This window comes from Tympanuchus pallidicinctus, unplaced genomic scaffold (assembly GCF_026119805.1).
Source record: "Tympanuchus pallidicinctus isolate F22 unplaced genomic scaffold, pur_lepc_1.0 scaffold22, whole genome shotgun sequence".
Classification (NCBI taxonomy): domain Eukaryota; kingdom Metazoa; phylum Chordata; class Aves; order Galliformes; family Phasianidae; genus Tympanuchus; species Tympanuchus pallidicinctus.
The window spans coordinates 25,763,322-25,787,857 of NW_026294739.1; the positions used below are offsets into that span (position 1 = coordinate 25,763,322).

General features: G+C 49.3%; 1 long non-coding RNA gene across 1 annotated transcript; it reads right to left on the reverse strand.

The window, feature by feature from the left end:
- Positions 1-6,039: 6,039 nt before the first annotated feature.
- LOC128082524 (uncharacterized) lies at positions 6,040-23,698 on the reverse strand. Its single transcript, XR_008207702.1, has 3 exons — positions 23,615-23,698; positions 23,267-23,347; positions 6,040-7,110 (listed from the first exon to the last, which is right to left on the reverse strand). It is a non-coding gene; the product is annotated as an uncharacterized LOC128082524 (long non-coding RNA).
- Between the last annotated feature and the right edge of the window lie 838 nt (positions 23,699-24,536).

Here is a 24,536-nt window from a genome sequence, read left to right on the forward strand (position 1 = left end):
GCAGGAGGAAAGGAAGAGAGGAAGAAAGAAAAAAAAAAAGAAAGAAAAAAAAAAAGAGCCCTGGGGCTAAATTGAAGCCATTAGTAGCCTCGAACTGATGACAGCGCAATAAATTACTAATTAACCTTCAGGGTGAGTTCAACACCTTGGGGATAAGTGTGAAAACATGGAGTAATAAGCCCTGACAAAGGCGGGGAGAGGCAGCTCCCGCAGGGCCAGGGCATGCAGGCTTCAGTGTAAGGGAATTCTTCTGGCTGTGCGGTGGGCAGAGGGTAATAGGGCTGAGGCATCATGGCTGGGATTACATGGCCAGCCATAGGGAAGGCTTTGGCCAGAGCTGAGTGCCCCAGACCTGGGGAGATCACACCTAGTTGAGTCCTTATGGAGATTTCAGCATGGAAATGTTTAATGGAGAATGCTGTGCAGTGCTGTGATTAGGGCAAACTGCCTCATTGGAAGAGACAATCATGTATTGCAAAAGGTTTTACATAAATATATATCATTTTAATGTATAGGTTAGATAATATGTAATTATATCCCTATACAATTCTATCTTCCTAATTGGTATTCTAAAAGATGCATGCATGTGTTTGTATATATGCATACATAATCTCTTGCATTGCAAGAAGCAGAAGATTGCAATCAGCCCAACCTGAGCCCAGGGCCTACAGGTTTTCTATGGCTGTTGTTTGGATTTTATTCTCCAGCAAGAGTGGAAATGTGACCCCGACCACCCATGTCGTGCTCTTGGAAATGTAGCAGTGCAGGACTGGGAGCAGAGATGGTTGGGAACAGCAATGGGGCTACCTCTGTACTGGGCAAGGATAAGAAGCCCAGTGCAATGGACAGCGGGGCTCTTTCCATATTTGTAATAATATTAATAATAGTCAAGCTTTCAGCTCTTGCCCACCCTAAATAGAAGCCCCAATCCACTCCAGCCTCTGCAACCAGCAGCTGCCCTTCTCTTCTGCATTTCCCTCCTGATGTTGGGGAGAGTATTCGTAAGGTTCATTCTTAGGCATCTTTGCTGCTGATCAAGCAAGGGGCTTTGCCAACAGCACTGCATCAAAGTCTTTTCAGTTGTAATGGCGTATGACATTTCTGAGAGCAGATACGGCTCAGCTAATCATATTTTAATAGCCTTACCTTTTAGGAATGGAGTGGCTCGGAGTGTACAGAGTAATATTTTAATTTCTGAGCTCTGATGAGTGTAATTTTGAGCAGGTATTCAGTTTCTGTATGTTATAAATCGTGCTCCCAGATGTTCAGTGCCAAGTGGCTATGCAGAGCAACTGCACAAATATAATATTTAATACCGAATGTCAGTTTGGGTGTTCCACTCAATTTCCTGGAAAGATCTTTAAACTCTTCTTATTTAGCCTGAATACCCAATCAGTTCCATACTCCAGCCCAAGCTCTGTAATTCTGCATAGCTCAGTTCTCTAATTTCTGAGATGCAAATGTAGAGCAGATGTAAAAGGGGAGGGGAGGGGGGGATGTTCCAGCGCACTCAGCAGTGCTGGTTATCAGTGCAGGTTGGATCTGTGTGAAAGCACAAATCTCTGGGGCTTTGCAGCCTAAGTAGGGCTGCTGGAAGGGACTTGGTCAAGCTCATAGCCCATGCACTGAGAAATCATCCTGCTGGTGCAGCCAGTTCATAGCAGGGATTGCTGGTGGACCCATCCATCACCACTTGGATCACTGGTGGACCTATCCATCTCGGCTCTTTGAGTTGGGTGAAATTATTCAAGCATTTTACTGCTTGAAAAAGAAATACAATAAAAATCTGATTCTGGCTGCAGCCTCTGAAGCAGAACTGACCAAAGACCATATATAGTATCAAGCCAGGACAGCCTCAAACTTCCTTCCATCTTTTCAAGCCATCCGCCTTCCCACAGCACCATCCAAGTTGCATTAATCACAAGCTTCTTCAGGCAGATTAATCCACACTCACCATTTCTCTGATGTTTTTCTGTAAACACTGGATGCACACAGGGATACGGTGCACCTCACAGCCCCGTGGTGATGGGATGCAAAGGAAACAGCAGCTATTTCTATCAGGTCAACTGCACGGTGTTTCCTGCTCCCCCGAGCAGATCAGTCCCAGGTGGTCACACTTAGGACAAAAATGCTCACTTTCTCCATGCTCAGAGCTTGCTTGCCAAGAATAAAAACTGTCTGCTGAGTGACCCATCTTATTTCTTAAGTTTAAACATCTCAGCCGTGCAAGATGTTACAGTCGTTCTGTCACATGGGGGATGCATGTTCTTCATGTCCTGGTATCGTTGCAAACAAAACTCTTCAAAATATCTTTTTTCTCTTTTTTTCCTCTCTTTTTTTTTTTTTTTTTTAATTTTTATTTTATTTGATTGGGGACCCTACTCATGTGTTCTACCACGTGCATTTGTGGCCGTGCTGATTATAAAGCTTAGGAGATCTTTAGTTATATCAGTTGGCTCTTGTGTACATCTTTCAAAGAAAGCCATCAAAATTGCATTTGTGACTCATTACAATTCTAACAGTGATGCTGTCATCTTTGCCTTCTTCCATTACCCATTTTGATCCAGCAGGCATTTTTTGTCAAAGCTTGAGGATGCCCCAAGCCCACTCTGCTCATTTGCCCACAGCCCTTGTAGGACGCAGCAGCAGTGGCCTTGTAAGCCAAACGTGGTTCTCAAAGCGATCATGTCCATTGGTGGGGAGTTGCACATCCCTCTTCTCACTGCTGTTTCCATCTACTGAGGCAAGGAAGAAAGCAGTGCTGGCCCCAATGGGCTGAGGATTGCCACATGTGTTTCCCTGTGTTGGGTTTCCAATACTGGAGGACATCCCTGTTGGCTGGAGAGTGCCATGTGGGTATAATCAGTCTCAGGCAATTTATTTTTACTACCCCATGTAAACACTGCACTGAAATTGTCACTCTGATTTAGGAGGTGCCAGATTTTTTTGTTAGCCTTTCTTCCCCCCCCACCCCCCTTTTTCTTTAACAAACTTTATCAACACCTTCCGCTCTGTCTCTGGAGCAGCACTTCTTGAGCAGCTTTCACCAAGCATTTCCCTGGTGAAGGGATGTGCTTATGAGGTCTGAGCTCTGCCTCTCCAAGCTGCCTAGATTGTCCTTCTTGTAGGACTACAAGAAGGAGAGGACAAAATCAGTTTTTCACCCCTTTAGTGCACTGGAACTTGAAATATCATTTAATACGAGCCTCTCAGAGAGAAGTGATCACCCAAATACAGATGAAATCACTTAGAAAATTCGAAGCTGGCAGCCTCGTATGTTTTAATTACAGACTACAGTGATATCTGCTGAAAGCAATTACGTTCCAGCCCTTCCCACACACGCAGGCTGTCCCAGCTGAGCTCCAAGAAGGCTCACAATTGAGCAAAATCTTCAAAAAATAAAAATAAAAGTATGTTTTGTTCACCCCTTGGAAATAAGGCAAAGATTCACTGTTCTGGACACAGCCTTGGTGCACACGCGGGGCGCATGTAGGCAGACAAACGTTGGTGCATTGACGGAGCAGAGCGGCCTTTTCCCCCTTTTTAAATGGCCTCTTGTTCTTGCCATGAAAATGGCCGTCTCTGCTTCGTCAGTACTTCTCTAACTTGCCACGGCCAGAAAAGATACCTCTGTTTAGAACCAGAGAAATGATCCACTAAAAAGCTTGAAACGGAGGATATCCATTTCACCGGCTGGAACTGGCCAACAGGCATGGCTTGCTGAAATGCGGTCGAGACGCTCAGATACAGTTCATGCTACTGATACCCCTTGCTCTCCCGTCAAAATTAGCCCAGATGAATGGGGTCTTTTGTAGTTAGGAAAGAAACAGTCAGAAATCACAATAATCTCTTTCTAGCCAGGTTTCTGTAGCGAGGGGTGAGTCAACGGCTCCGCGCGGTGCTGCAGAAGAAGGAAAACAGCAATTTCTCAGCGGTTTCCTTGGCATGTTGGAAACTGAAGGCGATCTTCTCTCCCACAGCCTGTTGTACCTAGGGCTGGGCACTCCCGTTGACTGTGTTCCAGCCATTCAGGCATCAATCATGTCCTTCAGAGCCCAAAGTTGTGCCCAAGGCGTTCATTCCTGTCCCCATCCTATGGCTTGGGAGCCCATTGCGTCCCCACCCAGAGACTTAGCTCTTGGTGAGGAGTTAGACTTCTTTCCTGTTATTCTAAAACTAAGTGCTTTGCGCATTTGGGGAGAATAATTAAATAATGGTCTGAGTGACAGTCTGTGGTTGGAGTTAATTTCTTCCAGTCCTCGAAGTGTCTAATTACACTTTCTTCGATGTTAACTGTACAGATTGTTTCAAAACTGCAAAGATCTCCTGTTTAAGGAAAAGAAGAAGGAAAGTCTCGTTTCGGCCCTCTGAAGTGTTGGGCCAAATGTCTTCTGACTTCAGCGCAATTTGTGGGTATCTCATGGTTCATCTGCCCCTGAGTATCCTTGAAGGAATAAAAGCTATCTGATGAAAATCCAGATCGCTGCTTCTGTACAGTTTTATACTCCCAGCTTAAAGCCAGTTTGTCTTTATCCTAGACCTGTGTCAGCTGGAGACACAGCTGTTGTGATTTGGTCACATTTAGAGATGGGTTGAGCCTTTCTGAGCAACACAGCTCTCATACGGAGACTTCTCTCAGGAGAGGAAGAAATGCTGTTTGGAGGTGTATTTCTACCTCTTTGCCATGGCCAATTGAGAAAAACAAACGCACCCTGCTGCTGATTTTTCCAGATCCAGTTTAAAAGGCATTAGGTGGGTGTCAGGGGAGATGAGGGGCAGAGTTTTGGGATGAGACAGAGATATTCATTGGCCCTCAGTTCCCAAGGGATGAATGCTGGGAGCACGCCAGCAGCACAGTGCCACTCCTGACCATTGCTGGCCATCACATCCACCGTGATTCAGACTGATCATGGCAAGCTTTTATCCACTCTTGACTTTGGCCACTCATAAAATGGTGATTTCATGAGTACCAATTCTTTGTCCCACCAATAGGCCATGGAATGGAAAAGTAACATGGAGAATTAGGATTGCCTGGCTCATGGCACTGCACGTGGATTTGTTTTTGGGGCTGGTTTCATGTCACAGCTCGAGCTGATGCTGCTCATTAATTTGCTGCATTCATTGATCTCTCTGAGGGATGGACACCTCCAGTTTGAGTGGTGGCCTTCAGGAACAGTGTGGTATCCTCCAAGAGCGGGTGAGCTCACGTTGTGATTTATTTTTCTTTCCTAGGGTTTGTGACTGAGAGAGGAAGTGGAGGTTTGTTCTTTCTAAAGATTTATTTTGTTACATCTGCAACAAGTCAAGGGGAGAACAGGGTAGAAAGGCTTTTGGTTTTGGGACTGGAACAAAGCTCAGTACTTGAGATAAACAAATAAGGGAAAGGAATTATCAAAGAAAGAGCTGGTCACAGGCTTTGTTATGAGCTCCACTGTATGACAATGAGAAACTCTGGTAACTTAAACCGATGTGAATGCAGACCTGAAAGGACTCTGAAAGGAAGAGCAGATGATTGGGGTATCTTATAGAAGAAAATGTCTGCCTGTCTGCTTACCTGGCTTTCCAGGCTTCCAATGTTGCTCTTATACATGGAGCAATGGACATGGACAACATCCCAAGCCTCAGGTGAGGGGACTCACAGCCATGAGTTGCCCAGCTCAGCCAAGCTGTGTAGCACACCTGCCTCTATGTAATGCAGCAGTGATGTTTGCTCTGAGACAAGCAAGACAACGTGTAGGTGCTGATGTGGCCAGTGTGTTTTACCTGCCAGATGTGATGTGCTTTTACATACAGCCAGAAGCTGTTATGTGCTGAGGAGAAAATATATCTAACAAAGAATGTCTCTGAGTGTGAATATTCCAAGTATCTTTTTGCAAGTCATTTACCAAAAACGTTTTCAAATAAGAATGCCTTATCCAAGTCTCTTCCTTAGCAAGCAGGTGATAGAAATCCCTACCTTGTGCCAGTGTGGGAGCTGAATTTGTTCGGGTAGGCCATCAGAGTTGGGGAGAAATAAGAAATGAAATGAGAGATACAGCATTTGTTAAAAGAACAGCATTTATTTCTCTGTGGGAGGGGGGAAAAAGATGGAGAAATGATGAAGCCTCCATTTCCACAGTGTTGTGTTAACAACAGCAAAAACAGCTCATACAAATAATCCGCATGCTAAGTGAATTTAAAGGAATTACTATGAAATGAATGCCAGCTTGCTTCTCTGCAACTTGCAGATAGAGTCACCAAAACCCACAGTAGCATTTCCCACAAGGCTTACAGCTGGATGCCAGCCCCTGCACACATCCTTAGGACCTCAGTGTCCCCCCGAAGGAGGGTGGCAGTGGTGATAATCCCTCCCAAAGTTCTGTTACCTGAGCTATCCAAGTGCTCCTTATCTCACTGATACCCTATCAGCCCTGCTCAGGGTGCGGCTGGCGAGATAGACAAGTGGTACAATTAGCAGTAATCAGCCTAGTGGGAAACCCTGGGACAGAGCAGGTCTGTGTCTCTTGGTTCTGTTGGAGAAGCCAGTAGGGTTGTGCAGACATCAGCCTGGAAATCAGGATGAGTTTTGTGCTGCCGGTTCCCTTTTTATCATTGCGTGTGCTGTGGCTGGTTATGGCAAACGTGGGGATGGAGAAGTTGACCTCCACCCTGGGATGGCTCAAACCTCCATGCAGCTGCTCATTGTGGTGTTGTAGGAGCACTGCTCTTACTGGAACCAGGGTGGATGGTTCATAACATCTGGACCACAAGGCTTTTAGCTAGGGCCCGCTGCTCCTCACTGAGCTGCCAGGGTGAGGAAATCCACAGATGGTGGGAACTGTCTCTGTCATCAGTGCACCCTACAGCCAAAAGAGCCTCCATAAGGTCGTGATTTGGGTCATTTTGAGTGCACATGGGCTGATTTGCACCTCAGGGAAGCCTGCCCCCATCACTTGCTCCACCAGCTAGCTTTGCCTCCACTTTTAAGCACTCACCCTTGAGGTGAGAGTTGTTCTTATCCCACCCATAGTGGGGCCACGATGTCCTCCATTCACAGTTAAAGCCCCATTGCATGATGTTCCCAAATGCACAGCATGGTTGTGACAGTCCTTGGAGCTGCTGGCCAGAAACCTGTAAAGCAGAAGGGAAAATGTTTTGGTGGCAGAACAACAAATACTCAATAAAGCGCAGCTTGTTTCTGTGCTTTTTTTTCCTGTGGTTCTTGTGCTGACTTTTCGTCCCTTAATTCACAGCAGAAGTGAGGCCGAGTGTAGTAGAGATTGAGCATGAATCCTCTGTGTTTCACTAATGGGAACAATTACAGCAGTTTCTTCTTTTTCTTCTGCCAAGCTGTGATACGAAATAATTTGCTGGGTTCCTGTTTCTATGGAAACAATTAGTTTCATACTATTTTTATATTGCACATCAATGAAATGATTAACTAAATGAAGGCCAACACTTCATAAACGTACTGTCTCACGCAATAACCATGTAGCTACCAAGTGCCACAGCTAAATGCGCTTGAAATGCAATGAAACATACTCCACAAAGCACTTAGGAGCGTGTGAATATTTATTGATCTGATATGGCACGCGGCTCGTGAGCCAAAAATACCAAAAATAGCAAATGTGAGCAGTTAGGTGCCTGATTTTTGGGGTTTCTTTTAGCAGAAAATCCCATTTTCTGGAAGGGTGCTTTGAGCCAGTGAAGGGGTTAGGGACCTGCTGTGTAATGCAGATGGGTTTTAGCTGATGATGATGCTGAGAGCTGCCATCCCGCAAGCAGAGAAAAGCCAAGGGTGGATGGCTTGCAGCCCCTGTGCTCGTCGTGATCACAGGGACGTGCCTGGTCCCCAGCCTTTCTCCGAGGACTCGATGCATATTTTCTCCTTAAAACAAAATATACAAAGAGTCCGCACAGCACGGAGTGGAATTCGGGACTCTGCCCGCTCCCTCTCAAGCACATCTGGGAGCCTTTCCCTCGCAGAGCCGAGCAGCTGCACCACCAGGGAGGGCGGAGGGAGGAGGGAAGGATGCAAGCTCCCATGTAGGAAAGCAAGGGCTGGAATGGGAATTGTATTCGTAGACGCTGCAGTGGGTGGTTTGGCCTCAGGGCTGTTGGATGGGGATGGGACCATTGGGGATGGCACCCAGCCCCAGGGAGGTGCAGCCTGGGCTGGGATGGATGGGGCTGCCTTCCCAGAGCTCAGGCTTAGTGATTCAACCACTCGCTGAAAGGCTCAGTAGCAGTTGGGATAGTTTACTGCAATGAGTAGTTTGGGAAGAATTCACCACACAACCCACTCTATTGGACAGCAAACCCTCAACTTCGTTGGGAAAAGCTCGGAGTCTTCATCTCCTGCGTTGAGATCAGCTTGTATAGGAAAGGAAATGACATTTTCCTCTTCATTCGGGAAGAAATGTGTACCCAAATGTCTGCACAGAAGGTCATTTTGTAAACCCATTTTCAGTTTAACAGTTTAAGAAAATCAGAATTTTGCTTGGAATGCTCTCTCTTAATCAAAATGTCTCCTGGTGTGATGCAAGCACAGTCTCTCCTTGTTCCTGATGATAGTCAGGCTGTGTCCAGTGACCCCTGTGCAGCTGTTTCTTGGAAAGGCTCTTGACCCAATCATAGAATCATAGAATCATAGAATCATAGAATCATAGAATGGTCTGGATTGAAAAGGATCATTTAGTTTCATCCCCTTACTATGTGCAGGGTCTCCAACCACTAGACCAGATTGCCCAGAGCCATATCCAGTCCTTCTTCTGCCTCTTTTCCATATGGTTTTTCTCTATGACATTTTAACTGGTGCTGAAAGCATTCTTGTTGCCCTGTGAAGGACCCAGAGATGCCCAGCAGGGCTGGCTGTCTCACTGCTCCTACCTTGCTGTGCTTGGCCCAAGTTGCACAACCAAAGCCCAAGGGTTCAGAGCATTGCATGGACCACCCTCATCCAAAAGGCTTTGAAGCTGGGACCGTGCCTGTGCCTCATGCATGCTTGCATGCAAACAGTGCAGATGGGCAGTGAATCTGGAGAAGAGAACAGGCTCAAGCCTGCATTTAATGGCGAGTGTAAACATCCTCCTGAAATCCCTTTGCAGAGCCAGCCTTCACTGTTTCCCTGCTATTCTCCACTCCCCTTTTACCACCCAACCTCCTGACCTTGCAAAAATATGTCTCTGAAGGGTCAGAGCTGGAGCCTGGAGCAGATGCTGGAGCCTGGGATCAGGGGTGGGTGGCCTGAGGGCTGGACAGAGCAGCATTCCTGCACAGGGGCTCTGGCTGAGATAAGGTAGCCCCATGCTGTGATTTACACCAACGAAGCAGAGTTTGAGTGAGGCCTGCTTGCTCCCTGGCAGACAAGGCAAGAAAAATCCTGCAGAATAAAACCCTTTCAATCTGTCAGTAATGGTTTGCAGCAGAAAAAACGTCTAATTATATATATCTAAAAGCACCACACTGGTCTGGACCACAAGCCATCACCCACATCGCCTCTAAGCCCAAATGCACTGAAACACACCAGTGACTGAGCTGATTTATTTTTGCTTTGGTTAAGCCTGGACCAGATCCTACTGGTTTTGCAGTTTTTAACTGGATATCCACAGTCTTCCTCTCCTAAATCTGCTCTGACAGAGGCCAGAGAACATATCTGCAGAAGATCCTCTCTTCTGCCACAGCTTGCTGTTGCCCCCATGCACTGTGGATGCGTCTGGGTTCAGACGGCAGGCAAATTCAGATTTTAGGCTTGTATTTTTGGGCTGCAATGCCTTTAATCCAATCCTTTTACCAATCTTTTGAACCCCAGATTTACTCCATCTACACAAAGGGTCTGGGGAGAGGAGAACCTGTGGAAGGAGATCTATAGGGAGACTGTCCCCATATCACAACCCAGCAAGTCCAGGGAGATAATCCCACTGCTAACACGAAGAGAAATTGGAGAGATTGGTATGGAAACATGGTTGGCACAGCTGTGAAGAAGGCTTTGGGCTGTGCAAGGCATGACCACCATATGCATTTGCAGAATCCCTCTGGCCTGGGGCCTGTTGATGGCTCAAGATTCTCATCTAGGAAACACATTTCCACACTGTTGGGTGATTGTTGAGAAATAGGTTCAAGGAGAGAGAAATCTGGTTTAGTTTGAGTTACAGCTACACTTTTAAGGTCACACTGAGAATGTGACACCAAAACCAGGGCTAAATTTTTTTGGTATATAAAGAAAACCTTCATTGAGCACAGAAGATGACTTTTGGAATTTGAGCACTTACTACTTTTTTCCCCCATGTATTTTATTATGCAGTTTCTGCTCCCACAAAGAACACCAAATTCTCTTCCTTCTTTCCAAGCAAGCCAAATAGAGGGAACACTAACAACCAGGTCCTCAACCTCTCAGCTTCTCCCATTGCTCTAGCACAGGACAGCAGACAGCCTTAAGCCTATCTGAGGGATTCCATTGAAACGAATCAGGTAACAAATAGAAAACATACAGTTTACACATCAGAGTGCAACAAAGAAATCTTCCCTTAGCAAAACAATAGGGCCATTGTATTCCTGCCTGAGCAGTCAGCAAACTCTGCCTTCCAGGGCTGCAATGAATTAAAGGCTGTTCTGCAGCAGATACAATTGCTGCTCCTTACACAGAAAAGCACGTTGTCTGGGCGTCTGCAGCATGCTGAGTGCATGTGTTCTTGTTCCTAGGATAGTCAAAATCTAGCAAATGGTTGAGGAAAAGGCGATTCGCAGGCTGGGGTGACTCAGCTCTGTGCTCATTTCTCCTGCTCCATAGGATTCTCAGTAATGCCATGTAGAAATGCTTACAGACAAAACAGCCCCTGGCAGAGTCTGAGAGCTTGGTTGGATGGGCATAAGGGCACCAACAGTTCCTCTGCTGCCTGAACTAACTGTGTGCATGGCTGTTGGGCTTTGCCCTTGAAGGTTTTCAAGGCTCAGCTACACAAAGCCGCAGCAAACTGATCTTGTATGGGTCGTGCTCAGAACAAGAGGTTGTGTTGGAGTCATCTGAGGTCTCCCTGCAACTTGAGGGCATCTATGCAGGACAGGGTATCAGCAAACTGACTTCTTTTGCCATTGAATGCCTTCGCTCATTGGCCTTGGGCAAGGTACTGAAGTTTTCCTTGAGTGTATCTCCAACTCTAGTTGGCCAACATGATCTGCTCTGAGCTTGTTGTTCTCTGTTATTGGTGTAGGGGCTGCCTGGATGCTGGGGCATTTCCATTGGGGTCCTCAAAGGCACCAAAAAACTGCTGCTCCTTGGACACTAGAAAATATTAAACCCAATCAGTAAGCAGTGATGTGCCCTCAACAGTGATTAGGGATTATTGTGAGACAAAGGAGATCAAACCCTGATGGTGTGAGTTAGGAAGTGAAATGCAAAGAGCAATAGCTAGAATGATGTGAATTTCTCCATCTCAGCACCGAAGGAGTGTGACAATGGGCCTCAATAATTCAGAGCCTTGGCTTCACTTGGGAAATTCCAACCCAAAGCGCTCAATGCTTATGTTCTGTCTTCACATGCGAATTGCTGCTGAGGCTCTCTATCACCAAAGCTGGCCCTGGGCTCCCTTCTTGCCTCTCCAAACCTTAATGGAGATGGGAAGAGGGAGGCGAGACCTGTGAAAGCACTTTCTCCTGCATCCCCGTTCCCAGAGCACGCACATACCATGTGTCATGCTGAAACTGGATGCACCTGCTAGAGGAGCTGTGTGGGGGCAGGCATTATGCGCCAGTTATAAATCCTTGGGCTATCAACAGCCTTCAGTAAACATTTGGACAATCCTTCCTACCTCTCGCTCGTCCAAATATTTGCATCAAGTGGGGCTGTGAGCCGTTTCCTGACATGCTGAGTATCTAAGAATATCCCCAGATCGTAGGTCGGTTCCAGCGCGCCGTGATGGATCGTCTCATTGGGTGAAATAAATGGATGGGGAGAAAGAAGGAAAAATCTATCTGTCTCCCAGTGATAAATCCAGGTCGGGATGGAGGGAAACAGCTTGTGGTTGCGGATGGTGTTTGTAGAGGGCTTTTAGGATCTGATCTGAAGCACCCAAGGGTTAATGATGAGCTGCGCCAAGCTCTAGCAGCGGGTACGCTCCCCTTGGTGACTCTCTTGGAAGAGCAGTGGAGGATGCCCTGAAAGCTTCCTTCCTGCAGTGCTAAGCACAGGGCTGGAAGCAGCCTGAGCCAACGTCGGATGTAAAATTGGAGCCTGCTTCAGCAGAGCTGGGTTTGGCAGCTCCTCCTGCAGAGCAAAGCATCCCCCAGGTGAGCTGCAACGCATGGGGCTGAAGGCTGCGTGCGAGCTGCTCCATGCAGCTTGCTGCCAAACCAAAATACATGTATGTATATCCCTTTTTTTTTTCTTTCTTCTTCTTTTTTTTTTCAAATGCAGGAAAGCAGCTAACACTCCACTTTAGTGGTTCGTAGGGTTTCCTGCATGCAAAACCTGTGTTTAAAACTACTGTGCTAAATAAGAGCGCTGGGAGGATGGAGCACAATAATTTCAGCCTTCCACTCTGAGCTCAGGGGGAACTTCATGGCTAAATATACACTGCAATAAGCCAGCGGATTTTCTGATAGCACAGCAAAGGAAATGTTTGACCCTCAGCTTAATTGCAGGATAAAGCTGCTCAGGGTGTAATGTGGCTTTTCCACTGCAGCTTCAGTTTTGTGCTACGCTTTCGTCCCATCTCAATAAAACCAACAAGCCAGCGATACATAAAAGCAATGCAACCATCGTGCTAGCCAGAAATGCAGTTATGTGAGCAAACCCCAGGTTGGGGGGGAAGGTGTTACTCATCCCCCACTTACCCCCACCCCAACACCAGGTGATTTGCTCCAGCATCCCCTCCCTGCCGCCCGTCGTTTCCATTTGGAAGCCCCCAGCTCCATGCCCTCTGTGCACAGACTAAACAACATCTGCAAAGCTGCCTCTCTCCCCTCCAGCCCTCCCGGGGAAGGAGCTGCTCCCAGATGGACAGGAGAGAGTCGGTGTCACCGAGGAGGGCTCCAGGGCTTGGGAGGAGGGGGGGGGGGAGATGAAGGGGGTGGGATGGTGGGGAGCAGCAATGTGGCGGAAGCATAAAGCACCTGTTGGGAGGCTATTTAGGGATTAGCTGAGTGCTGACAGACAAATTGGCAAGATTAATAAGAGCAATCAAGGCTGTGTGGGCTCGAGTTGTGAGCTGACATTAATGTGACATCACTTTCATCTGCTTTTTGCCTCGCACCGCATCGCTGGTGCTGCGGCATCATTAGCGCTGCTCGGGAGCGGAGCGGTCGGATGCTAGGTTAGAGGAGGGTGTGCATGTGAACACGTGTGCACATGTGTGTGCACACGTCTGCATGCGTGTGCCAAGGTTGGGGGCAGCCCTCTGTCCCCATCCTTCAGTGGGTCACCCCACGGGGGCTGCCCACCAACCCGCACACTGCTGCCCCTCGCCTCTGTAGGGCCTGCCTGGCTCTGACAGCAGTGATGTTTTCCCCAAAAGCCAAATGCTGTGGTGTTGACAATCTCTCTGCAGCGTTGCTTAATGTTGCTAGGTAAAATAAAATAAAAAAAAGAAAAAGAAAGGGTTGCCCCCTCCTCCCCCCCCCCCAAAAAAAAAAAAAAGAAAGAATGCAAAATATACAGTTTCATGGGGAAAAAAGAAAATTGCTAGTTCCAGGTGGGAGGAGAACCATGAAACCCCCTAAGCCTCATGCTGGAACCTATCTCTTCCTCTGGGGAGACAGATTGATGCCATCCAGATATTCTAAGGGAGAAAAAGCCGTTTTAGGGCTCTCCTTTGCCCCACAAAACATGGGGGAAAAAAAAACCCAGCACAGCTCCGAAGTGTTACTGCCATTGCATGGAGAAAACCTTGCACAGGACTGTCGTGTTTTCCCCCTTGTTTCCCTTTTTTCCTTTAAATCCCTGCTGAGGTTTTGCTTGCCCCGATTTTCGCCCATGTTCCCTGCAGACGGCGACTTGTTTACACGGCGATTTTCTTTGTACTTTGAGTCAATGAGGAATCGTAACAGTAGTAAAACATCGGAGCACACAAATCCTCGGGCTGGCCGTGGCGGAGAGCTCTGCTCCACCGACAGCTTTTGCCCACAAAAGGCAAATATTGGGAAGGAAGGCGATGCCAAAGCCGCCGCACGTTTGCTTGCAGAGCTGTCAGGGGGGGAGAAACCCTTTTGCTGGGACCCCAAATGCATCCCTCTGTGCTGGGGGTGATCGGTCAGCAGAGGAAAATCTCCAAAAATTGGGTTCTTTTCTTTGAACCTTCACCAGCAGAGACAGGAACGGGTCTAAGGGGTGATTTTTTTGTTAAGGAAACCGGTATCGAAGAGACCCTGAAAGGCTCTGAAATCAAAGAAAATCACAGCTCACTCCTGAAAGAAAAATCAAACAGCCCTCAGGATCTCCTCTTTTCAGCGATGGATGGACTGATTCCTGCTCACTTTGCATTTACAAGGGCTGAAGTTCTAAATATATGATCTATCTATCTATCTGTCTGTCTGTCTGTCTGTCTGTCTGTCTGTCTACCTATTTGTCTATTTTTTAATGTGGCAAATTACAATTGGCTTTTTTTCACTGCCGAATTAGAGGGGATTTTTGATGCAGTTTTCAGCAACACCCGGCAAAGAAAAAAAAACCCAAACACCCTCCACCCCATAGCCAAGGCTTTAGGGATGCACACCCGTTTGCCACCAGCGCATGGAAACCCCTCTGTGGGGTCGGTGGGAGCTCGGAGGGGACGAGCTGAGCCCTTCCTTTCCCTCTCTGGGAGCAGTGGGATCGTTTTCGTTGTTTTGGGGGGTAATTCTCGGATAGCTGCTCTGACAGCTCTCCCTGCATCCCCACTCCCTCCCCAGTCATGCAGGGAAAAAAAAACCACCGCTCTGAAATCACGGGGTGAAGGAACAGGGGTGGCACCGGGCTCCCCAAACATCCCGTACGTCTTTCTGCTAAAAATAATGCACGTACACACACACACAGGGGGAAAGGGAAAAAAAGTAAATCATATTTGCTTCTGATTAGGTTTAAAATACACAACGTAGACCAATCCGGCAGCAACATCCCGGGCGTTCAGTGGTCTGTTTGTAATCTCAGCCTTTTTCATTAACATAAACACTACTTCAACAAAAATATACACGGCCACCTACGGAGCCGGTCGAGTGAATGCGGGGCCGACGGCGGGCGGAGGATGCGCGGAGTCGGGCGCGCAATTTGCGCGGAGCCGCGGGGCAGCAGCGGAGGGGCAACGGAGGGGAAATGGGTGTGAAATCGGTGTGAAATGGGTGTGAAATCGGTGTGAAATAGGTTTGAAATGGCAGTTCTCGTTTGTGGCCCTGCCCGGAGGTAAGGGGAGATGAGGGGATGCTCGCACAGCGCCCGTTTTCCTCTCTTATTAGGAAAAGGCGAGCGAGGCAATAAAACATCAAAGCGAAATTTCAACACCCCCCCCCCTCGAAAGGACACGGAAAAACGGAACGCGTAGTTTGGGGTTTTTCTGCCCCGGTTGGCGGTGAGGAGGGATGCGGTGAGCGGCACCCGATGGGACGGGATGGGGCCGCGCTGCCTGCCTGGCAAACTGCACTGAGTGCCCCGAGATTGGCTTTGCGGGCGTTCATTTCCCTTCATTTCTTTCCTCCTTTCTTTCCTTCCTTCTTTCTTTCTTTCTTTCCTTCTTTTCTTCTTTCCTCCTTTCTCTTCCTTCCTTCTTTCTTTCCTTCCTTCTTTCTTTCCTTCCTTCCTTCCTTCCTTCCTTCCTTCCTTCCTTCCTTCCTTCCTTCCTTCCTTCCTTCCTTCCTTCCTTCCTTCCTTCCTTCCTTCCTTCCTTCCTTCCTTCCTTCCTTCCTTCCTTCCTTCCTTCCTTCCTTCCTTCCTTCCTTCCTTCCTTCCTTCCTTCCTTCCCTTTCTTTCTCTTTTTCCCTCTCTCCTCCCTTCTCCTTCCACCTTTCTTTTCTCCTTCTCTCCCCTTTCTTTTTCTTTTTCTTCTTTTTTTTTCAATCTCTACCTCTTCTTTCTTTCTTTCTTTCTTTCTTTCTTTCTTTCTTTCTTTCTTTCTTTCTTTCTTTCTTTCTTTCTTTCTTTCTTAATTTCTTTCTTTTCTTTCTCTCTCTCTCTCTCTCTCTCTTTCTCTCTTTCTCTCTTTCTCTCTTTCTCTCTTTCTCTCTTTCTCTCTTTCTCTCTTTTTCCCTTTCTTCCTTTCTTCCTTCCTTTCTTCCTTCCTTTCTTCCTTCCTTTCTTCCTTCCTTTCCTTTCTTTCCTTTCTTTCCTTTCTTTCCTTTCTTTCTTTCCTTCCCTCCACTCTCATTATTTCTCATTCTCTTCATTTTTCTTATGTTTTTTTTTCCCTCTTTTTTTCACTTTCTACTTCCCCGTTTTTCTCTTTCTTCCACTATTTCTCACTTTCTCCTTCTCTTCATTTCTGTTTACTTGTTTTACATTCTCTCCCTTCTTTAATTCGTTTGCTTATGCACTCTTATGATGTTAATGTTCACTATTCCTTTCACACTCTGATTTCTATCTCCTTATTTCTTTCCCTTTTCCCTTTCTTTTTCTTCTCATTTTCTTTTCCATTCCTTCTCCTTTTTCTTTTTCTTTTTCTTCCTTTTTTCCTTTTCTTCTCTTTTTTTCCTTATTTTTCTTTTCCTTATTTTTCTTCTCCTTTTCCCTTTCCTTTCCTTTCCTATTCTTTTCTTTTCTTTCCTTTTCTTTTCTTTTCTTTCTTTTCTTTTCTTTTCTTTTCTTTTCTTTTCTTTTCTTTTCTTTTCTTTTCTTTTCTTTTCTTTTCTTTTCTTTTCTTTTCTTTTCTTTTCTTTTCTTTTCTTTTCTTTTCTTTTCTTTTCTTTTCTTTTCTTTTCTTTTTCTTTTCTTTTCTTTTCTTTTCTTTTCTTTTCTTTTCTTTTCTTTTCTTTTCCTTTCTTTTCCTTTCTTCTCTTCTCTTCTCTTCTCTTCTCTTCTCTTCTCTTCTCTTCTCTTCTCTTCTCTTCTCTTCTCTTCTCTTCTCTTCTCTTCTCTTCTCTTCTCTTCTCTTCTCTTCTCTTCTCTTCTCTTCTCTTCTCTTCTCTTTCCTTTTTCCTTGTTTTCTTGTTTTGCTTTGTTTTGCTTTCTTCTGTCTTCCCTTCCCTTTCCTTCCTTCCTTTCTTCTTTCTTTCATCTGTCTTTGTTTCCATTCATTCTTTCTTTCCTTCCTTCTGCCTTTCCTTCCTCCTTTTCTCCAGATATTTCTTTCCTTCTTTCATTCCCTCCTTTCTCCTTTCTTTTCCTCTTTTCTTTCTTTCCTTTTCTCACTCTCTCCCTTTTCATTTCTCTCTCGCTCTCTTTCACTCTTCTCTGTATTTCTCTTCACTTTTTCTCTCTCTGCCCCCCCTCTCTATTTTCTGCCTTGTCTCTGTGCATCGTTCTTTCTTCCCCGACCTTTCTCCTTCCCCACTCCCCCTCTCCCCTCACTCCCAGCATTACACCCCTCTCCATTCCACACCTCCCCATCCTCCCCCTCTCAGTGACGGAGCTCAGAGCAGCCCGAACCCTCCGTTCTCCATCTCCAACCGACGGAACGAAATCTCCCCTTGCCGAAGTGCAGCCGTTCCGTATTTCCTTCCATCCCTAAGGCTGCACGCAGCCGGTATCCCCTGCCTTCCCGTGGGTCCCCCCCCTCACCTCCCACCGGAGCTCTGCAGACCATTTCGATGCTCTTTTACCATCATCACCGGACGGCTGCCCCGTCCCACATGCGTGGGGAGGGACGCAAACGGCCCCGTCCCACTCGGAGCTGCGGGTGGGATCGTTCCCATGGGGGAAAACGAACGATTCTGGGAGGGGGGGGGGGGGGGGTTGGGGGGGGATATTGCTATACGGCAACGCGGTATCTTTACTGGTAGGCAGCCCCCAAATCTGCTACGGGAAAGGGCGAAAGGTTCCGTGCACAGCGTTTTAATCGGGATTCTTTGCAAAACGGGTTTGCGGTGGTTTTGGGAATGAGAGTGAAGGGAGTCAGAGCGCGGTGCTGAAGGCGGCAAAACGCGTCTGCGACGTTTTACGGTTCAGCAAGGAATCGGGAGGAACGGCATCATTTCTACCTTCGTTATTCGGACTTTTAGCCAATTCTGCGCCAATATTTCTTCCCTCTCAGCTTTCTTCCCCTTTTCTCCCCCCGTTCCCTCACCCTCACACCCCATTCCCCAAGAAACCCGGGGGGAAATGGTTGCACCGTTCCCACGATGCTCACCAAAACGCAGTGATTTTGCTGCAGAAACCGCATAACTCCGGGGCACGATATCAATCCTTCCTACTTCGGGTCGGGTATTTCATGCACTCAACCAACACCTTCCTCAGAACGCCGACCAACCGAGCACTCTGTTCCCTGCAGTTCATTTTGGAAAGCACATATATGCATATATGCCTTCGTATATATATATATCCTTGATAATAGTGAGCTTAGCGACCCAAAAGGATACATTTACTACGTTCTTTTGTTCTGTTTTGTTTTGTTTTGTTTTCTAAGGGGGTGGGAAAAGCAATTAATCAATTTTTTAGCGTTTATATATATATATATGTATATATATATAATTCCGTGCTGGGAAATGGAAAGCAAAGGGGTCCCATAAACCCCCAGCATTCCATAATGTGGCCCCAGAGCTCGCGCTGTGGTGCATTACGGAGCCGTCGGGTCCCCCCGAGAAGAGATACGCTGTTAATTGGGAATTCGCTCATTAAGAAAAATGCTGGGAAATCGTTTTTGCCGGGAGCTTTTCCACGGAAAGCCTAACCCGCCTCTCTGCAAAGAGGGGAGAAGCGAGCGGGGAGCCGCGGCTGTTTGCAACGGGGATTCTTCTCGTTGTTTACGAACACCAGTCCTGAAACTCCTCTCTTTGGGCTCTGCAGGGGGAGGTTTGCAGCGGAGCTGAGATTTATTATAGAGGCAAGGTTAAGAACGCAGGAGGTTCCCCTCGGACGCAGCCCCGTCGGCCTTTCCCTGCCAGGCGCACCCCAAGCGTGCTGCCCTTTGCACGGAGCTCCGCATCCTACGCTTGAAATGAAATGATCCCAGTGGTCGCTTTATCCCCCGGAACCCAGAGGGATGCTCCGAGCTGCGGGGCTGGATTTGCAGGTGGATCCCTGAGCAGCGAAGGGCAGGACCGTACGGGCAGGGAGCAAAGGGACAAAGGGACAAAAGCCCTTTTGCTGCCCCAGGGACCTTCTCACAATCCGAAAGCCGCAGCTTTGGGTTTCCCCAGCGTACTCTGAGTGCTCCCCCTGCCCTCAGCATCCTTTGCTGGGAGCTGCTCTGCTCTCCGTCTCCCTACGGGAATCGGCCTCATCCCTCGTGGGTCGCTTTGCCGTGTGTCCCCGCGGACCCCCGTGCCCCTATCGGGCCGCCTTACACGACAGGTGACACTGCAGAAAAGGGTTGGCAGCCCCGACCCTTCAACCCCGCGGCGGGTGAGAGGCGGCGATTTACAGACGGGGTTCAACGTGGATTTCATTTCACATCCCGATGCTGGGGAGCGTTTGGTGTCGGGCTGTCACCTCCTGTACCCTCAGGGCAGGGTGATGCTTCACAAAACACCTTTCTCCCTCCGAGGATCCCACACCAGGGAGAGCACCGTAGGGTCCCCCCGGGGCTCCATGCCATTTTCCATATAGGAATCCCGAAGTCCCGGGTGCTGGCAGGGGACAGCAGCCCCATACCTTCCCTCCTTCGTATTCGTTCCGTTGTAACTTCCCGCAGCTCCCAGTGAGGATTTTGTACGCAACCCCGAACCGACGGTGCCCGATGGCCCTCGTTCCGAGTGCCACGCTGCGGTTCGAAGGGCGAATTTCGACGGGGATTTTAGTTTTGGGTTGGAGGGGAAGAAAAAAGAAAGAGAATAGAAAACAAAACCCAACGAATGGAGATCAGTAATGCAGGGATCCAGGCGGGGTGCGGACGCAGGGAAGCCCCTCGCTGTCCCCGTTTCGCTTCAGGGCACGTCGGGGAAATTGAGGTGATTCCCAGCCCTCAAAAAGGCTCGGAGGAGCGAAATGTTTTGCAGGCACCGAAGTTCCCGTGTTAGCTCTCACCCACCGGAATGTGAGGCTAAAAAACGTTGGGAATAGCGATGATTATTATTTTTTAATTATTATTTTGTTTTAATGCGTGGCACAGAGCTCTCTGAGAAGAAGCTGGGAGAAGCTGGGTGCCTTTTCGGGGATTCGGCTCTTCTTAAGCCACGGTCCCCGGGAGTACCGCCTCGATTCTGCCCCGGGACTCGGGCCGAGCTGGGGAAGTGCAGGAACGGAGCGGGGAAATCCCCGTCTCTCTTCTTTAAAGACCCACGCTAAGCTCCCATCTCCTCTCCCGAGCCCCAATTCTGCTCCTATTGGGGTCGCTGAAGGGAAACCCCGCAGGGAAACCATGTCGGAGAAAGCCCCGACGCCCCAAATCCATTTCTATGCGGATCTGCGCTTCGCCTTTCGGATCAATTCTTTTATCGGGGACGGCCGAGAGCATCGCACATTGCTCTCCGGCTCAGCTCCATTGCTTCTCCCGATATTCCCTCTCCCACAGCATCCCTCCGGGAAAAGCATCTCAGCTCCCCGTCCCCTAGCAGGGAAATAAACACCGGCAGATATAGAAAAGGATCTCTGGGGTGTAAATGGGCAGAGGTGGGGGGTGCTGGGCGCTGGGACGGCGCGGGGAGCGGCTCCGTCAAAGAGCTCCGAACAAATCCTGCGCTGATGAGGGCTGCGCATTCCTGCGCTGCAACGTTTCACCGGAGGACGTCATGGAAAATATGGGCTTTTATATATATATATTTTTTTGGGGGGGAGGGGGGGGTTGTTTTATGGGGTGGCAGGCAGAGGCGGGGGGGGGAAAGAGGGACAAAGAGAGGGAAAATCTGTACGGTTGTCCTTTTTCTTCTCCCGTCTGATCAGCGCCTGAAGTCCTGCTTGGCAGAGCTCTGCAGCCCCAATTTTGCTGTGTTCCGTCCCCAAAATTCTTCCTGCACATACGGACAAGCGTGGGGCAAAGCTTTTCCGTGGATTTTGGGGAGGAGGGGGGGAGGAATTTTGTACTGAAGGCAATGGGAAACGAGGGGAGTGGGGGGGGGGAGGGGGGGGGGAATGGAACAGAGAGGCACCTCGCTCTGTTCTAAGGGAGATCTCAGCACGTGTGTCGAATCAAACCTGAAAGCCTTTCGGCAGAACGCACCCCTCGGCCCTAAATAAACGTTTAGGGATCAATTCGCAACGGATCCGAGGCGGCCGGGTCTGGGAGAGCAGCGCAGAGCGGGGGCAGCGCCGGGTGGAGGGGGGCTGGGGGGGGGGGGGGGGGGGTGTCTGCGGGCGGCGTTAATGCGAAGCAGAGGAGGAGGGGATGGGGATGGGGATGGAGGGGTGGGGGGAAGGGGGACATGCGGCGGTCCCTCCCCTCTCTCTCTCTTTGGGTGGTCCGGGCGGCAGGAACACCCCGAGCAGCGCCCGCCGGTCCCACCTAGATCCATTTCCATCCTCGGGTTACACGCGGCCTGCTCGCGGGGTTGACTTCACTTAAGCAATTAGAGAGGAAAAATACCTTCGGAGCAGGAAAAGGAAGAAAGCTCGGATTTGTCTATTTTTACACAAAACACGGCCGGCTTTCAGGGAAGGGAGGAGGGGGGGAAGGAGCAGTGAGGGAAGAGGGGTCCGGCAAAACGGGACGGAACGGGCCGGGATTAACGGGGCTAATTGCTCCGTTGCTCCCGATCATCCTTTTCTTTTTCTTTTTCTTTTTTTTCAATTCTTCTCATTTTTTCCCGTTCGCCCCATACCCCTTCCATCCCCGCTTCCCCTTCGCTGCGGGTGGATCCGATGCAAACACACAAACCAACGGCAAACAACAGCAAACAGCGAGCCTCGCTCCTCCGCCCGGCCCAGGCGGCTCTTCTTTCCTTTATAAATGACCCTAAGATTCTATTTCTGGGGAGAACGATAAAGACCCAGCGACTCCCCCTCGCCCCCCAACCTCCTTGTCCCGCACTCAGCTCCCCGTTTCTCTGTGCCGTATAGAAAACCTTCCAGCTTTCCTCCTATTCCCACCGCGAGGCCTATAAAAATCGGAGCCGTCTATTTCCACGTCAGCATCCTCTGGATGGGATAAAACCATTGGAAATCGAACCTTCACCCCCCTCCAAAAAAAATAACCAACATTCCGAAGTGGGAAAAGGGTCCTTTAAGAGATTCTCTCGGGAGTGGAAGGCTTTGATTTCAGCGCCCAGATGCATTTACCCATGTTGGGGGAGTGCGGGGGGGGGGGTTGGTTCTGAAGGTGGGTTTTGCGCCGTTTCTTTGTGCTGCTTCCAGATCTCCATCCCGGATGGGTTTTTTTATGGTGGGGGGAGAATGGAGGAATTCGGTCTCAGAGCGCTGAAAAATACTTATTTCTTGGCTCAGTGTGTGTGTGTGTATGGGGGGGAGATAAATAGAAAGCATCGCTAAGCGGCGGGTTTATCTGCACTGTCCGCCCGAAATCTGCGAGCAGACAGGAGAGGAGTGACTTCCTTACAGTGTCATTTTGGGGTTAAGGTTTGCCTCCGTGCCCACCCTGCTCTGGGGGTTCTCCCATCCCCAAAAGTTCCCCTCCACCTCCCCTTTCCCAAGGGGGTTTATTTCTTTTCTTTTCTTTTTTTCTTTTTTGCGGAGTGGGAGAAAAACGACGGGGAGAAGGAAGGGAGGGTTTAAAAAAGCAAGAAGGGGGGCAAAAAAAGAGGAAAAAATTAAGAAGAAAAAGAAGCCCCCCGTGAGAAATCCCCGCCGGTGCAGGCAGCTGGGACAGGCGCCCTGCAGGCTGCTCACAACTGCTCGCCAATAACTCGGAGGGAGTTCGGAAACCAGATCGGTATCCGCTGCCCCACTTTTTAAGAAGGCTTCAATTATCTTTTTAAATAACGAGAATAATGATTATTAAAAATATATGTATCCTTTAAAAGCGAACCTGAAAAAGTGGGATGCTCTCTGTAGTTGCAGGGCAGACCCGTAGCGGCCTGCATTGACTGGAGGGACTGGGGGAGGCAGGGTGGGGAATGGAAGGGGGGTAATTTCTTTTTATTTTCCCATTCCTTTCTCTCTTCCTTTCCCCGAGCCCAGACTGTGGGGCAGCCGCACGTTGCCCCGCTCGCACCCTACAGCAGCCAAAGCCCGGATTGCTGCCGCCTTGTCCCCCAACTCCCCTACCACCACCCTAATATCCCCCATCAGGAGAGTGGATTTAAACGCGCAAGAAGGTGACAAAGCTTTAAAGCGACTTACCTCGAGCGAGCGACAGCCCTCCCGATGGGAAGATGCTCGAAAAGGGCTTTTTTTTTTCTTTTTTTTTTTTTTCTTTTTTTTCTGAAGGATTGAGAGGAAAGGGGGGGCGGTGAGGACTATTCCTTCCCGTTCTCCTTCCCGTCCCCCCCCCCCTTCCCTACCCCGATGCATGTGCGTGCGGCATCCGAGCGAGCCGAGCAACGGGGCTATCGGCATTCAGCCGTTTGCGAAGCACAGATTTATAAACAACCTCCCCCCTAAAGTATAAAAAAAATAAAAGTAAGAAGAAGAAGAAAAAAAAAAAAAAAAAAAAAAAAAGGAAAGAAAGCCAAATAGCCCTAAAGAAACCTCGGAGCAGGAGAAGGAACCGAAGCCCGTTCCCGGACCGGCGGCAGAGGCAGAAAAGGGCATTTCGAGAGGCAGAGGGAGTTTTCGCCGATTTCTTTTTATTAAAGCACCCCCGAGCCCGTGTTTACATTGCTCAGTATAAACATCCTGCCCGGGCCCGCCGAGCTTAAAAGAGCGCACCAAGAGGGGGTTTAAGTGGGTGAAGCTCCGAGCTGAGCGGACACCGAAGCCGGGGCTGAGCCTCCTCTCCACTGCTCGGCCGCGGATGTTCCGCGCTGCCCGGAGGCCCCTCCGCGTGGGGCGCTCCCCATCCCGGTGGTTTCCAACAGAAGCAGTGCGGGGAAGGGGGGGGAGAAGGGGGCAGGAAGAGGAGGGTGGGTGTCGGGACCCCACGCTCGGTCGCGGTCACGCGTGCCTTCCCCCCTTCCCCCCCCCCCCCCCCTCCGGAGGTGGGCAAGGATGCGGAGCGTTGCGTGGAAAGGGCTCTTTAAAAGCTGCGGAGCTGCAGAGAGGGGCCGGGACAGGAGGGCCGAGGGGGCCGCCCGGGAGGGCGTGGGGGAGCCGCTCGGGGCGGGGAGTTCCTCTCCGTTCTTACGTCTGTCAAAGGAGCGGCAGACGCCGCGGAGAGAGATAAAGCAAAAGGCGAGCGGAGGGCCGGGGGCAGACTCGACAGCCACAGCGATGGGAAGCAGCTCCCCGCAGCGCCGGCCCTATTAGAGGTGGGGGGCCCGGCGGGACGCGGACGGTCCCGGAGCACGGAGCGGGACGGAAGGAGGCCGCCCGCTTTTCCTCGCGGCAGCCGAGGGCAGCTTTCCCCCCCGCGGCCCCCCTTCTGCAGCCGTGCTCGGATTTAGGGATAAAGTGGGAGGAGGAGGAGGAGGAGAAGGAGGGAAAGGGGTGGGGGGGGGGGTCGCTGCCATTT